Below are 13,823 nucleotides of genomic sequence, written 5' to 3' on the forward strand. Positions count from 1 at the left end.
TGACATCTTCACACTTGAAATTCAACAGGTTGGGGCTGATGACTGAATCTCTCGCTGGCTGCATCCCAGCTGGACCCTGTGCAATCCTCCCTCCATGGGGCCTGAATGCTTTCCCCTGCTTAGAGAGAGGGAAAATCACGGTGCAAACCTGAAATAAGCACCTCAGATGCCAGGTTTTTTGACAAATTTTTGAGAGCTGAAATACCAAGGTGTAGGGTTGTGCTTCATGTGCTGCCCCCTGAGCAGCTGCTGGTGTTTACACCGATTAAGTCCACGTCCCATGGCCAAGAACCAGGGAGATTGTGCCACAGGTGGTTGGCAATTGCACCATGTCCTCATACTACATCTCCAGGGATCTGCTACAGCACCTGCTTAAAGCCCCGTGACACAAGTAATCCCAAATGGGATGGGGCCAAAGATCTGTTGAGCTGAACCCATGGTGGGGCTTGGTATTTGAGCCTGTTAAAAGATGTAAAAATACTTGGTATTTAGTAGTTTTTTTACATCTTTTAACAGCCCACTGTTAGGATAAACTTCTCCCAAGCCAAAAATGACAGGGTAAGAGAAAAAAGGTAATCTGAGGGCTGCAAAGCAGCAGTTCAGTCAGAACTAAAGCCCTGAACAAATGGACAAAAGTCTTTGCAGGTTTGGAAAACAATGGCTCTGTATCCTCACCTTCTGATCCACGACACGCTCTGCTGCCACAGCTTTAGTGCCAGTCACACCACTCGCTCTGCTCCCCTGCCAAAAATCCCTTATTGGATGGGTGTCAGGAGAGAAATCACATAGTCCTGCTGTTCTCTCTGAATTAAACATTTGATTTCCCTGTGTTTTCAGGAAGAACCGTGAACAGCTCACGCTGTGCCTAGTAACAGTCCGCTTAGCAATTGCATTGACTCAGGGTATTTACCCCCTCCATCTCCTCAGGCAGAGCCTGTGCCTTCTCCATCGGCAGAATTCGGCATCCCTCACCCACAACCACAGGGCCAAGGCTCGAAGGGGGCACCCTCCATGGCACACACCTGGGTCTCCACACACGAGGGAACAGGAGCCCGTTCCTAAACTCTTGTATCCCTGCATTTTCCTTACCTCCTTTCCCTTGACACGGGCCAAAAGCTGGGAAAGTTGTGAGCAGCAAAATTCCAGGTGGGCAGAAGATGGCAGCAACAGCCCAGCAACAGCTCTGCTTCACTGGATAGGGATTTCCTCTCTTCGGGAATACCGGTGTGGTTTTGCAGAGGAGAGGAGACATTTTCACCCCTTTGGACTTCAGAATTGTGCTCAAGGCACAAGAGACACCTGGACTGGAAAACCAAAGGAGATGGCTCAGCATGAAGAGCTTGGTGTGAGAAGGACCATGTAAGCATTACCCATGCATTGAAAGGTGTTCTTCCAGCCTGGGTGGAGGCTTCCATGGATTTTAGATCCTTAGGGAAGGTAGATTTTCTGCATCATCTTCCTGATACAGGTGATGCTGTCCCGTGGGAGGTGGTGGGAAATGGGCAGCAAGCACTGAGGAGCAGCAGTGCTAGGATAGTTTTGGATGTTTTTTTCTTTTACTCTTTGATCATTGCAGGAGGCTTGCGTGGATTTTAGCTCTTGGGTGCAGGTACACGAGGCCTTGAGGATTTTGAGCTTGACATCCCCTTTCCCCAATGGAAATATTTAGGAAAAATGAGAAACTCACTTTTTTAAAGCTCTGCTTTTTCAAGAATGTGGCAGGTAGATCCTGAACACTCCACTGTGGTGGGGGGTGTAGGCTGGGATGGGCTGGCAGGCACTGGAAGTGACATGTGGGAGAGGAGGGAGATGTGAACATCACACTGCCTTGCATCCTGGATTTAACCTTCCTCTTTTCCTCCATCTTGTACACTTCTTGCAACATGCATGTAACTTTTGTTTATTCCTGTTCTTAGGAAAGGATGTTCCCACTGGGATGGGACTTAAAACATCTTTCAGCTGTGCTGCTGCTCCTCCTCTGGAAGATCTTGGCAGAGTCACCTGTGTAAATTCGGTGTCCACACTTCTTAAAGGGAGTCAAAGACTCTTTCTTCCTCTTAGTAAAGAGCTTGGAGATGCATCAGTGAAGAGAGGGAACTTTTTCTTACTAATGCAGCACTTAAAAGGGCTGATTTGAAAACAGGGCTTATGATGTTGTAAGCTGTTGCTCAAATACTATAAAAAATAAGCAGGTTCTCATGTTAAGGAAGTTTTCAAGGCAAATGGACAGGGCAGAGGGTTTGAAGAGGGGGGCTAGAGGCACAATCAAATTCCCAGAACAGGGCTTTCTCCAGGGTGTGAAGCTGGTGCCACTACCCTGTCAGTGTTTGTAGAGGGGAGAAGGAGAGATCCAAAGTGAAGGGAGTGCTGGAGGGAGAGATGATTGGAGCTGAAAGAGGGGAGCAGAGGAACAGCAAAGACAGGCAGGGCAGGTACAAGCTGCCTTGACAAACATGACTTGATTTACTTCCCCAGTGTAAGGGTCCTCAGTGACCCAATAAGTGTCACACACGTCTTTGCAGTGATCACTGTACTTTGTGGGGCTGCAGAGGAGGGCATGGGGCATCCCAAATGACCAGAAGCTTTGCCAGTTTGGTAGCCTTGAGCATCTCTTCTTCAGGAGGTTTGTCCCAGGATGAACACAAGAGCCTGCAAGAGGGAAGATTCCACCATGCTCTTGCCAGGGCAGTGTTTCATGAAGCTCTTACAACTGAAGCCAAGGAGCATCTTTGGAATGCTCCAAATGTTGGTATGGGAGCAAAGATCTCCAGTGTTGAGCCTAGGGGGAAAGCAATGGAAGCTCTGCAGTGGAGCTGAGCTGCAGGCACAGCTGGGGGAGCCAGAAGGTACTGAAGGAGAGAGATGAATGACAGGGAAAAGAGAATGAGAAAAAAAGAAAGGATGCCCTCTCCCAGCCTCAGGGACTTGAGAGGCAACAGGGTCACTGCAGCTCCTCACAGTCCTGCTCCCAGCACAGCACCCCAGGACACAGCTGTGCATCCCCAGGGGACTGAGCTCTGACTGGTGCTTTCAATATTGGGTAAATATAAAAATACTGAGTATCTAAGTAGATCTTTGCAGCTTCAGTGAACCACACCAGATGAAAACTTTGCAGAGGAGCATTTTGGCTTCCAAAAGCTTGATTTTTTTTAGAATTATTTTTTATTTTTTATATATTTTTTGAGAGAATGTGCCTTTGCAGAAGCCTGTGTTGGCTCCCAGCAGTAAAAAATAGGCTGTGTGATGCCATCACAGTGTGTCATCACACCGGTTTTCCCAAAGGGGAAGCCAAACATTCAGGGGCCATGGGTTGAGTCAGAGCTCACAGAGCCAGGGGATGAGAACCCTGATCTGCTGACTCTCCACCCCACAGTTTAACCACAGCTTTGTCCCTTCCCTTCGGGGGATCCCACACTCCCAAAGCTGCGCTGCCTCTTGCGCGTGATTTTTGGAGAAAACTATTTCAGAGAAAATAATGTCCTTCTTGGGCTGAAACATCTTATAATAACTCTCTGTCCAGAAGGCAGATGGGAATGCATGTGGGGGAGGGATGATGAGACAAAAAAGTTTAGGAGTGGAGAAATCAGAGTGGCTGTTTGTTACAGCTGTGACCCTACAAGGAAGACCAGAGCCCACCCAGCAGTTAGTGCCCCACACAGCAGCTGCCTGACAGAGAGCCAGGCTGGGGTTAGGTGTGGCTGTGCCAACGTGGCTCTCCTGCCCGTGTCATGCCAGGTGTGGGGTAAACTTGGCTGGCTGATTGTTCTGGCAGCTCCCGGCTGGCAGCGGTGATCACACCACCTGTGCGTCTTTATCTGGAGTGAAGCAGCGCATTTGCACCCTTTTATCTGGCACTCAGAGTCAGGAAGAGAGGTGAACTCCTCTCATAAAATCCTGCAAGAGCTCTAAAGGGCAAATGGGAGTGAGACACAGGATCTGTGCCCTGTGCTTAGAGCGGGATGCACAGTAACTGAACGGGTGTGAGATTTTCTGTGTATCCCCTTTGTCCTTCAAGGATTAGCTCCAGTAGGTGATATTTTAGTAGAGAGACTGCCTCTCTTACTAAGGTCATGACCACTAGCCCTAGTGCCTCGTGGTGACGTGAAGGAGAAGGGGAGCAGACTCAAGCTGAGTGCTGGTACCATTTTTAGATATACCAGGTTGTTACTAGACGTCATGCACAACTTGGATTGGAATCCTGCAAAAGGACCATGAACTGCCTCTTCTCTGGGGCAAGTGGATTTTAAAATATCAGCTGTGGTCATAGAAGTGCTGAGACTACACTTCCATAGAAAATACAGAGGTGGGAGGAAAAATACCCAATGCAGCTCCCAGATGCTCAGTATTTCTCAAGCAAAAATCTTCACTCATGCACAGGAAACCCTAAACATTTTGGGCTGTACCTGCAGAGAGGAGTGGGCACTGCACATCTGGGCAGTGGAGGCTTGTGGGAGCACCAGCCATGGTTTGGGAGCCCAGGCTCCTGCAATTGCAGCTGTACATCTGCAGGGCAGTCACGGCGTGGGCTCTGTGTACACTGTCCTTCACATCTGCCCTTGCCAGGCATCAGCCCTCACCTGTGAGCTCAAGTGGACAACCTGAAAAGCCTTTTGCTGCGCTTTGCCACAGGGAGTCTGTCAGCTCGTTTCATCCATCAAATAAGCACACAGCCAGCAGTAATTGCTCCTTGTCTCTGCTGTACAGCCCTGATTAAAAAGCAGGGGCACAGCCACCAAGTGTCATTGCTGTGGTGTTTTCTGCCCAGAGGAACAAATGCTGCTTCCCACCAGCTTCCAGCTTCCCTCCCTTAAGCAAGGAAGGTCTCACCTGAATGTACCTGCCACGAAGGCAGATGTAACCAACTTGAATGTCTGTGAATGACCGTGCCCCTGCCCAGGACCACTGTCTGGGGGACAGAATGGTGCTTCTTGGCTAGCAGTGTAGCAAACAGGACGGTCAGCCCCACCTTTGAAGCAGCTCAGATGCAATTGGAATTAATCCCTCGTGGAACCCTCCTGGCTTCTGCTGAACTACAACACAGATGGGTCTGGCTCACTGCATGCAGCAAAAGCCACTTAATTACAGCAGCATCTCAATTTATTTGTTTTGGATCATCTTTATTAGCCATCGCTTAAGCTTGTAGTTAAGGGAAGAATAGGGACTGTAAAAAGAGTCCCATCCTGTGCTGCTGGTCTTCTCCTGTGCTGCAGCAGCTGAATGTTGCTCCAGTCTCCTCAACACCTTCAGGAGTCTCTCCCCTCCTGTATGGATAGCACTGCTGTTACCTGTGCTCCAAATTGCCTGCTTTATTCCTTGAAAAGCATGGCTGCATTTTTTTCCTGGGACAATTTTAATTGACTTGGGTAGAATATCTGATGTTGTAAACACCCTGTAGGCACAGTATGAGCAGCAGGTACCTCCTGGAGGTAAAATAAATAGCCAGGTAGGTTAGTACTCTCTCACCCACTGAGAGAGAGCATCGAAATCCTGGCAGGAAAAACAAAGACCTGAGAACTGAGATTTGAGGGTCACATGGTAACTAAGGGAGCCCAGACCTTCTCCTCAGGAGAGAACACTGCTCAGAAACACAAAGCTACATCACAGCTCTCATTGTGGCTCTTGTCATGTGCTTAAATCCTTGTGCTCAGTGGAGGTGTAGCTGTTCAGGTGCTTCTTCTCAAGTGCCCAAGATGTTTCTGTGATTTTCAGCTTGCCTCTGAATCACTGTCCTAAATCTCCTCCTCACAATCCTACATCTTGATTGCACTCTTAGGGCTGCTAAGAGCTAAACCAGCACCACACAGCCTTTTCCCACCATTCCTGCACTGGGACTCAGTTTTGGTTTGTGCAGCCCATTTCTGGGGTTCCTACATCGTATTTTAAACATGGCCCGGACAACCACAAGCATCAGCAGAAAGGTTTAATGATCTCTGTGTTTTTAACAGGGACTGAGTATCTCATCCATGTCACTGTGATGCCTGCTCCTGGACCAGGACCCACTGTGGCCTGTGGGATAAGCTCTGCTCCCAGGAGGTTCACAGGTGAGTGGCAGGGATGCATCTCCAACCCAGCATCTTTGCAGGTGCCCTCACAGTGGGACACAGGGCTGGACTTGGCTTTGAGAGCTGGCAGCTCCAGTCAAGCACTTTTGTGTGGTCCAGGAAAAAATTCCCCAAACTGGCATCCATGCCCTGTAAAACCAGGAGAAGCTCCTGTTTGTGGTGCAGGGGAATGTGCATCAACTGTCAGGGTCTGCTCACAGGACAGAGGAGAAGGCTGGATGTTGTATTTGTGTGTGTGAGAGCTATTAAAAGCTCCAGAGCAGTTTTTCCTTTATTTATTCAAACATCTCAGGGAACAATGGGTTGCTGGACTGGGAGGGGAGAGGAGGGGTTTGCTCCTCCTTTCTTCTGAAGCCTCAGCATCTCACAGTGCTCTTGATCTCTCCTGTTTGGTGAATGATGCCGTGGTAAATGTGGCAGTGCAGCGTGGAGAACCCCAGGGCTGTGTCTGTAATGAAGAGGCATCTCCAGGCTACACCAAGCCAGGTTATTTGTGTGCTGGTACAGCCTTTGTTTGCAAACAGCCTCTCCAGGTAACCACACAACAGAGCACAAGTGCCTATTTATTTGCATCTGCCTCTGCTCACAACAGTGAAGGAAGGGAACGAATCTGTTTGGGCAAGGGAGAACAAAAATACAGCAGAGGGAAGTTGGTTACATTTGTAATACAGGCAGCCCAGAGAAAGAAATCCATGATTCTAGAGATGGAGATAAATCCAGTGATTACTCTTTGCTCAAAATTCAAGCCAAGTCATCTAACTGGGAGCCTGAGAGGGAAAATAGAGACAAATACATCATTACTGGCCTCATTTCTTGCTCAAAGACAAAACCCAAACCTCTTTGGCTGAGTTACAGTCCAGTAAGTGCAGCCTTTCACTGACCCCGTGTCCATCCCACGATCTTTTCTGCACTGACTCATCACAGCATCTGCTGCATCACCTCCCCGGTGTCCTGGGGACCAGCTTTATCTCCAAAAAAAGGACCTGTTCAAAGGCTACAATTTTAAATGCCAGTCCTGGGCTCCCTGAAGATGATCCAGCCCATGAAGAGAAAGCTGGCAGGTTTGTCACAGTCTTGCCTTTGCTTGTTATAGTCAGTTGGAGAGTTTCACAGATCTGTTCTGAAGGTTGCTGGAGGCTGGTTATTTTGTTTTAAAGTCAGGGCAGCAGCAGACAGGAATCCACTACTGAAAGGAGAAATTTAAAAAAGAAAAAGCCATTTGGGCTTTAAAGCCAGCTGACTGTTTTTGACAGGCTGAAGGATTTTTTATGTCTGGATATTCCTGACCTGCAAGGTGAGGGGATGTGTTGTCATGGAAGAGGATTTGAGCAGCTCCAGCAGACAGAGAGGAACCTCCACCTTCTTTAACAAGGGTTCTGTGCTGACTTGTGAGAGCCTTTAATCAGACTTCAGGTACCTTGGCATGGCCAAATCCAGCCATTCCTTAAGCTTTGTTTCCAAAGAAAAGTTCCAAAATCAGACCTTTCTATGCCAGCACCAGCCTTTCTTCATTTCCCTCATTTCCAAATCCCATGGGGAAGGAAAAAAAAAACTTTATTTAATGCTGCATATGACTTCACCTTTGCTTTTTATAAATGAGTTGGGATGAAGGCACATTTCACCCTAAGAACATCCCGTTGGAAGGACAAGGTGCAATTATCTCAGGTTGCTCCCTTAGTCTCCTCTGAATAGTTTTGCTTAGGTTGAGAGAACTCAGCAATTACATAGAAATTGGCTGGTTTGGTGCACTTCTGACACATTTTGAAAAAATATTTGATGTGCCACAAAAGGAGTGACTCAAATGAGGAAGAAAAATGTTTCTCAGCCAGAAAAGTCATGGAAGTGAAGAGCTCACAAGCATTCAGCTGGTGACCCCTTAGCCCGAACGATCCACAGCATCACCAGGGTTTATATTTGGATGGTGTTCTCCCAAGACTGAGTCATATTTCCTGCCTCAAGTTGCTCCAAAAGGCTGGTGTTTCAGGCAGGGTCCACATTTCAGTCTGATTCACACAACAGGCAGGAATGGCCCTTTCTGCTGCTTTCAGGTGGACTTGGATTACCCAGCACATATGAAAATTAGACCCAAGCTGAGTAAACAAATATTGATCTACTCAACCTCAGGTCACAGCTGAGAAGAGCGTTCTGAAGGAGTATATTGAAGGGGCAGGATCACATCAGAGGGTATAAATGCAGGGTGAAATTCAACCCTGCTCCAGGGAGTTTGCAACCTTAGTACAATCAATAGGAGCATCTGAAAACGCTGGTCTCATTTGGGTTACAAAAACCCCGTGTCTCCAAGTGGTTCCTCCTTCAGCAGCTGAGTGTAAGAAAATAATTAATGAACAGTCCAGAGCTGCTGAAAACAGGAGGGGGAGTGATGCTGAAATAGCTGTGTGTCGGGGGCACGTGGGGCTGTAAGTGGATTGGGATGGGAGCAGAGGCACAGCCTGTTTGAGGGAAAAGGGGGCAGTGGGATAGACTTGCTTGAGATGATTAATGCTGACCCACACCCCAGCACATTTGGGGTATGAGCACTCCTCTCAGATGGTGACTTGCACTGCTGAATGTGCTACGTGGTAATTTTCCAGGTACTTGGCCATTTGACTGGAGGGTTTTTTTAAACATGCTGGATGAGATGTGATGTCTCGTGTGCACTGGAGGGGAGGCAGCAGAGTGGATTTTTCCCACTCTGGTGAATTAAGTAGGACGTGCTGCCTTCCCAAGCAGAGTCCCTGACCTTCCCGTGTCTCTGTAGGGTCACAGTTTATTTGCTAACACCTTACAGAAAAGCCAGAGCTGGCTGGTCTTTCCTCAATGGTCTGAGCTTTCCTCCAAAATCCACATTGTGATTTCAGAGAAAAATTCAGACTATTGAGGTTGGTGTATTCAGACCAATAAGGCTGACCCATTGCAAGCCCGATCCCTGACCAGCAAAGTCTCTGGGATTACCAAGAAAATTGTTTTTCAGTTAAAGGATGGTTTGGGTCAGAAGGGACCTTAAGGATCATCCAGTTCCAGCAAACTGTCTAGTCAGATGGGTTTTCCCTGTTTTCTTCCCAGCAGGATACAAGGACAGGAGCAACCATCCATCAAAGCACATTGTCACCAGCGTGGCAGACAGCAAGCCCCAGGTGTGGAGGGGACAAGCTCTCACAAGCTCACATTTTTGGGCCTGGTTCCTGTTTCACGTGGCAGCAGGGCTGGCCTCGACCCGGTGCCTGCCCCAACAGAGCAGGACACGGCAGCTTGAAAGGGACTGTCGGGAGGAGAACAGCTGAGAGCCACAACCATCCCGGCGCGTGTATAAATAGAGACGGAGCTGTTATCCTGATGAAATGAGACCAGATGTTTCTGCCAAATCCCTCCTCTCTGCTAGTGAAAATTATAGTTTAGTTACAGCAGGGCAAAGCAGGCAGCAAAATATTTTCAACCAACTAATGTTGGGAAGTCAGAGGGGCAAAATGCCTCACTGGGGTAGGGGTACCATGCCCTGTGATGCTGCAAGGATGGATTGGGCATGGTCAGAGAGGGAACCAGAGGAGTCCCTCGCTGCCTTTGTTCTATTTTTCTGCTTCCTATCCCAGTATTAATGGACTGAGTTTTAAAGCCCATGCTGCGGCCGCTTTTGTGAGGTAGAAATTCAGTGTCAGCACATGTATCCTGGAGGCAGTTGGCACGAGACGAAGGAGGGACGGCAGCAGCAGTTAAAACTGGGCCTTGGCTCTTTAATATTTAACTTTCCCCAGTGCTGGGGGTTTTTTTTAATCAGTTTGTGCATTATCTGCCATCCCCGTTCAAAGAGGGTTTTAGCACAGAGATTTCAGTGCTTAATCCCAGGGGCAGGGAAAGCGGAAGAGTCTCTCTGAAGGTTCCAGGCCTCAATCTGGCCTCAATTACACCAGCCTAAATCAGCAAAGAGTGGCCACCACGGACTTTGCTGTGACCGCATCGGGCTGCAGGTAACAAAATTAGGGGTCAGTCCTGCATCTCTCCAGGAGACACCTCTGGTCCCTAAGGCTCCATCCATAAGGGAGTTCCCAGGAGGATCTAAACATTGTCAAACTGTCTCAGAATAAACGTCCACCTTGAGCAGCAACCAGGGCCTGGCTGTGGCCAGCTGCAGATGCTTAGGAAGGGATATCGGAAGAGGGAGAGTATAAAGTGATCCTTCCTCTGGCATTTCCTCCTGGCTCCTGGTAATCAGCAGTTGAGGGACTTCCTAAGCCGGAGGTTGCATGAATTTGTGTAATCCCTTTTGTTGGTTTTTTTTTTTTTCCTCATTCATTTATACTTTTGGCCTCCATGACATCCTGTGGCAATAAGTTCCACAATGTAATTATGTGTTGTGTGAAAAAGTACTTCCTTTTGTCTGCTTGAGACCTGGCTCCTGAACATTTCTCTCCATGTTCTTGTGTTGTGAAGAAAAGGGAAAAAGAATTCCAGGTCCATACCAGACCTCTCTTGACCTCTCCAGACTTCTCTGTCTTTATTTGCCCCAAGGTTTTGTTCTTCCACACTGGAGTCTCCTTGTTTTTCTAGTCTTTCCTCCTCATATGGTATCTATCCCATCACTTCCACTGTCCTTACCGCCCTCCTCCGTGTCTCTTCTCATTTTCTTATTGCCTTTTTTTTTTTTTTTTTGAGATAAGATCACTGAAGTGAGGCTTGCTCACTTCTGAAGACATGAATTCATTCTCCTGGAAGAAGGTCAGCTCAAAAGCTTTCTTTTCTCAAGCCACACTGGTGTACTTTGAGTTCTTTAACAACACATACAGCAGTCTTGGGCTTAATGAAAATACATGTGCAGCTCTCTTCAAATACTTGGATTTAACCTATTCTGAGCAAACCCCCAGCTCTAATTTAACTAGAGTCTGTTGGTTAAAATGACATCCCCAAGTCGATCAACTAATGAGGCTGGTTTACACGAAGGGAATCTCATGCATGTGCTTATATTACTGCTCATTTATGCCTTCACAAATCCCCTGAGCACTACTGGTGGAGAGGACCCCCAGCCAGAACAGCTGAACTGGTGAGCATGAAACTTGGGAGTCTCTAATTTCCAGGACATCTTTATTTATAAAATATGTCTATTTTTGCTCCTGTCATGCCCGCAAAACCAGCCTTCCCATTTTAGTCATCCCTACTCTTTATTATTGTTTATGTTGCCCTGAACCCCATGAATAAAGGCTGGAGAATGGATTTTGTCTTCTGCTGCCATGTGAATTTCAGAAACCACACTAGCCAGTCCTTCCAGACCTTGCTGTTAGGATGGCTTGATCATACTTGCAGATACAACCAGTCCTCACTTGATGGGAACCAGTTGCTGCTGTCTTGAGCCGCTCCTGCGTAAACGCTGTCCCAGCATTGTGTGGCAGCTTTTTAAATCTCCACTTTTGGCAGAAGCTTAGCAGCCACATCCTTCCCTCACTACAGGCCAGCTCCTCTCCTGCTTCTCAAAGCAGCTTCATCCCCTTTTCCCCCCGTGTCTGCTTGTGCGAGTTTCCTGCAGCAGGGAAAGAGCCCAGGCTCGTGTGAGGGATGGGGATGTCTCTGGGAGGCTGGAGGCAAGAAGGGGGCTGTGGGGAGAGCAGGAGGAGAAAACTTTGAGGAGTTTATTGGATTGTGGCCACAAAATGATGAACTGGGAGAATATGTACATTTTATATTATCAGGAGCATTGGGAATGAGCAGGGGTAGAGAGCACGTAGGAGGGAAAAACTGCTTTTCCTACTGCTTTACAGTATTATTATTATGGCAATTTATGCAGATGTCTGCTCTGGAAGGAGTATCCTGCACACCCTCAAGTCCCAGAACTTTGGAAACCACGCTGCAGAACATGTTTTAGGGTGGGAAGGAGCAAGGAAATGTTACTGGGTGTCCCAGTTCTGCTCCTTCTGTGCAGAATCACCCCTTTCACAGTGGTGGAGGGTCAAATTCTTGCCAGATTTCATCCTGGTTTAACTCCTCCTGGTTAAAAGGGTAGTTTTCAAGACCTTTTTTTTCCCATAGAATTGAGACTGACACCATTAAACTCACTGGATCTTTCTTTCCCCTGGTCCTGTCTCTTACCTCCTACAAGCTCAGGAAGTGCTGAATTCACCGGTTTGTTTTAAACAAAACAGAGGGATAAAGGTCCAAGAGCTAATCCTGGTCAGTAATATCCTACAAGCCTCTTCACTGAGGGTGCTCACCCTCTGCAAGGTATGAATCTGTAGGAAACTGGACTACAGCAGTTCTGCCAATCATGAAACAACCTAACATTTGGAAGAAGGAGGTTTCTTCATTTTCCAACTCAGCCTGGAAATCGCAGCAGGGTGCATATGCCCACCATGGCAGAACTCATCCTGCTCTCTCCCAGCTGGGTAGAGAATGACCCAATTGTAGGGCAAGATTCAGGTCAAGCTCCCAGTCAAGCATGAGACAGAAACTCACAGAAATGAGGCTTCATCAATTAATCATGGGGCTGGCAGGACTTTTTTCCTCCAGTGAAACAGTTAATGCAGCTTCCATCACAGACACAGCTATGTGGTGTGAGGTACTCCAACTCACTTGGATCAGGAGGGCACTGTTCACTCCCAAGAGGAGCTTTTGGAAACTCCTAAGACAAACCTTCATGTCCAGGCAATGGATTGGGACCTGTCAAGCTGCAGAGCTCACAGAGTTGCAGTCCTCCCTTTCTAAGTGAAGCTGCTGTCCTTCAGCCACAACTTGCCGTGTAAACCCTCTTATTCTGCTCTGCTGCAAAACAAAACAAGATGACAGAAGTGTGTTTAGAAGGTGTGGGAGCTGTTATCTACTTTAAAGCAGCTTTATGGCAGCATAACTGCTACAGGTCCACACTAAATCAACTGTTCTTTCAATAAAGAAAAAACTGTTAGTGCCTCTAAGTTGTGTACAGAGGTGAGCCCTTGGAAACAGCCTGTGCTAGTGGAGATAATCACTGGATCTGAGTGCTGGGCTGAACCCACGCAGTTCATATTGATCATGGACAGGCGCAGACTCAGTCCAAGAGATTACAGGGATGGAAACCAAAGTAAGCTGAATCCCTTTGCCCACCTTCCCTGAAAATTCAAGTCACAACGCCATGATTTAAACGACACTGCAGGATGCATGCTTCATTCACAGCTGCTCTATTCTAGACTTTTAAAGAGCATGTACCCTAAGCACTGGGAAATTCACCAAAATACAAAAGGGAAATAGAAAACTGAAACATGGCGTACTGGGGGAGCTCGGTAAATAGACATTTAGGACAAACCAGCCCGCAAATCCCCTAAATGAAACGCACTTAAATCAATCCAGTTGCCCTCCTTTCCCTGCAGCACATCTCCTCATGTACCTGAGAGAAACAGCCTGTGTGAGTGCATGAAAGATTTATCAGTCTCGGTCAGGCGTGCGAGCGCAGCTCTGAGCCTGGGGAACCGCACGGCAGCCGCTGCTTGAGACCAACCCCACCATCGCGGCGTTGCTGCGGCGTTACTGGGGAACGGGCCGCGGTGAGAGGCATGCGGCCCCAGCCGGACTATCGCGATCTCTATTCCTTCGCGGCTCCCTTCCCGCCGCGGGGCTGAGGGGAGGAACCATCTTGAGTCCCCTCCGGGCTGCCACACGAAGCCCCGCGCAGCGAGGCGGCCTCGGGGCAGGCGGGGGCCGCGGAAAAGGCCGCGGGCGGCCCTGAGGGCAGCAGGGGCAGAACCGCCCGCCACCGCCCGCCTCCCCTCAGGCCAGGGGCAGGCAGCAGCGGGGCTCCGCCCGCGCTGA

At 48.3% G+C, this 13,823-nt stretch overlaps 1 long non-coding RNA gene across 1 annotated transcript; it reads right to left on the minus strand.

Annotated features, from left to right (window-relative positions):
• Positions 1-7,136: 7,136 nt before the first annotated feature.
• LOC121359830 lies at positions 7,137-13,791 on the minus strand. The gene is made up of 2 exons (XR_005956091.1): positions 13,402-13,791; positions 7,137-12,803 (listed from the first exon to the last, which is right to left on the minus strand). It is a non-coding gene; the product is annotated as an uncharacterized LOC121359830 (long non-coding RNA).
• Between the last annotated feature and the right edge of the window lie 32 nt (positions 13,792-13,823).

Source organism: Pyrgilauda ruficollis, unplaced genomic scaffold, assembly GCF_017590135.1.
Source record: "Pyrgilauda ruficollis isolate IOZ18807 unplaced genomic scaffold, ASM1759013v1 scaffold47, whole genome shotgun sequence".
Taxonomy (NCBI): domain Eukaryota; kingdom Metazoa; phylum Chordata; class Aves; order Passeriformes; family Passeridae; genus Pyrgilauda; species Pyrgilauda ruficollis.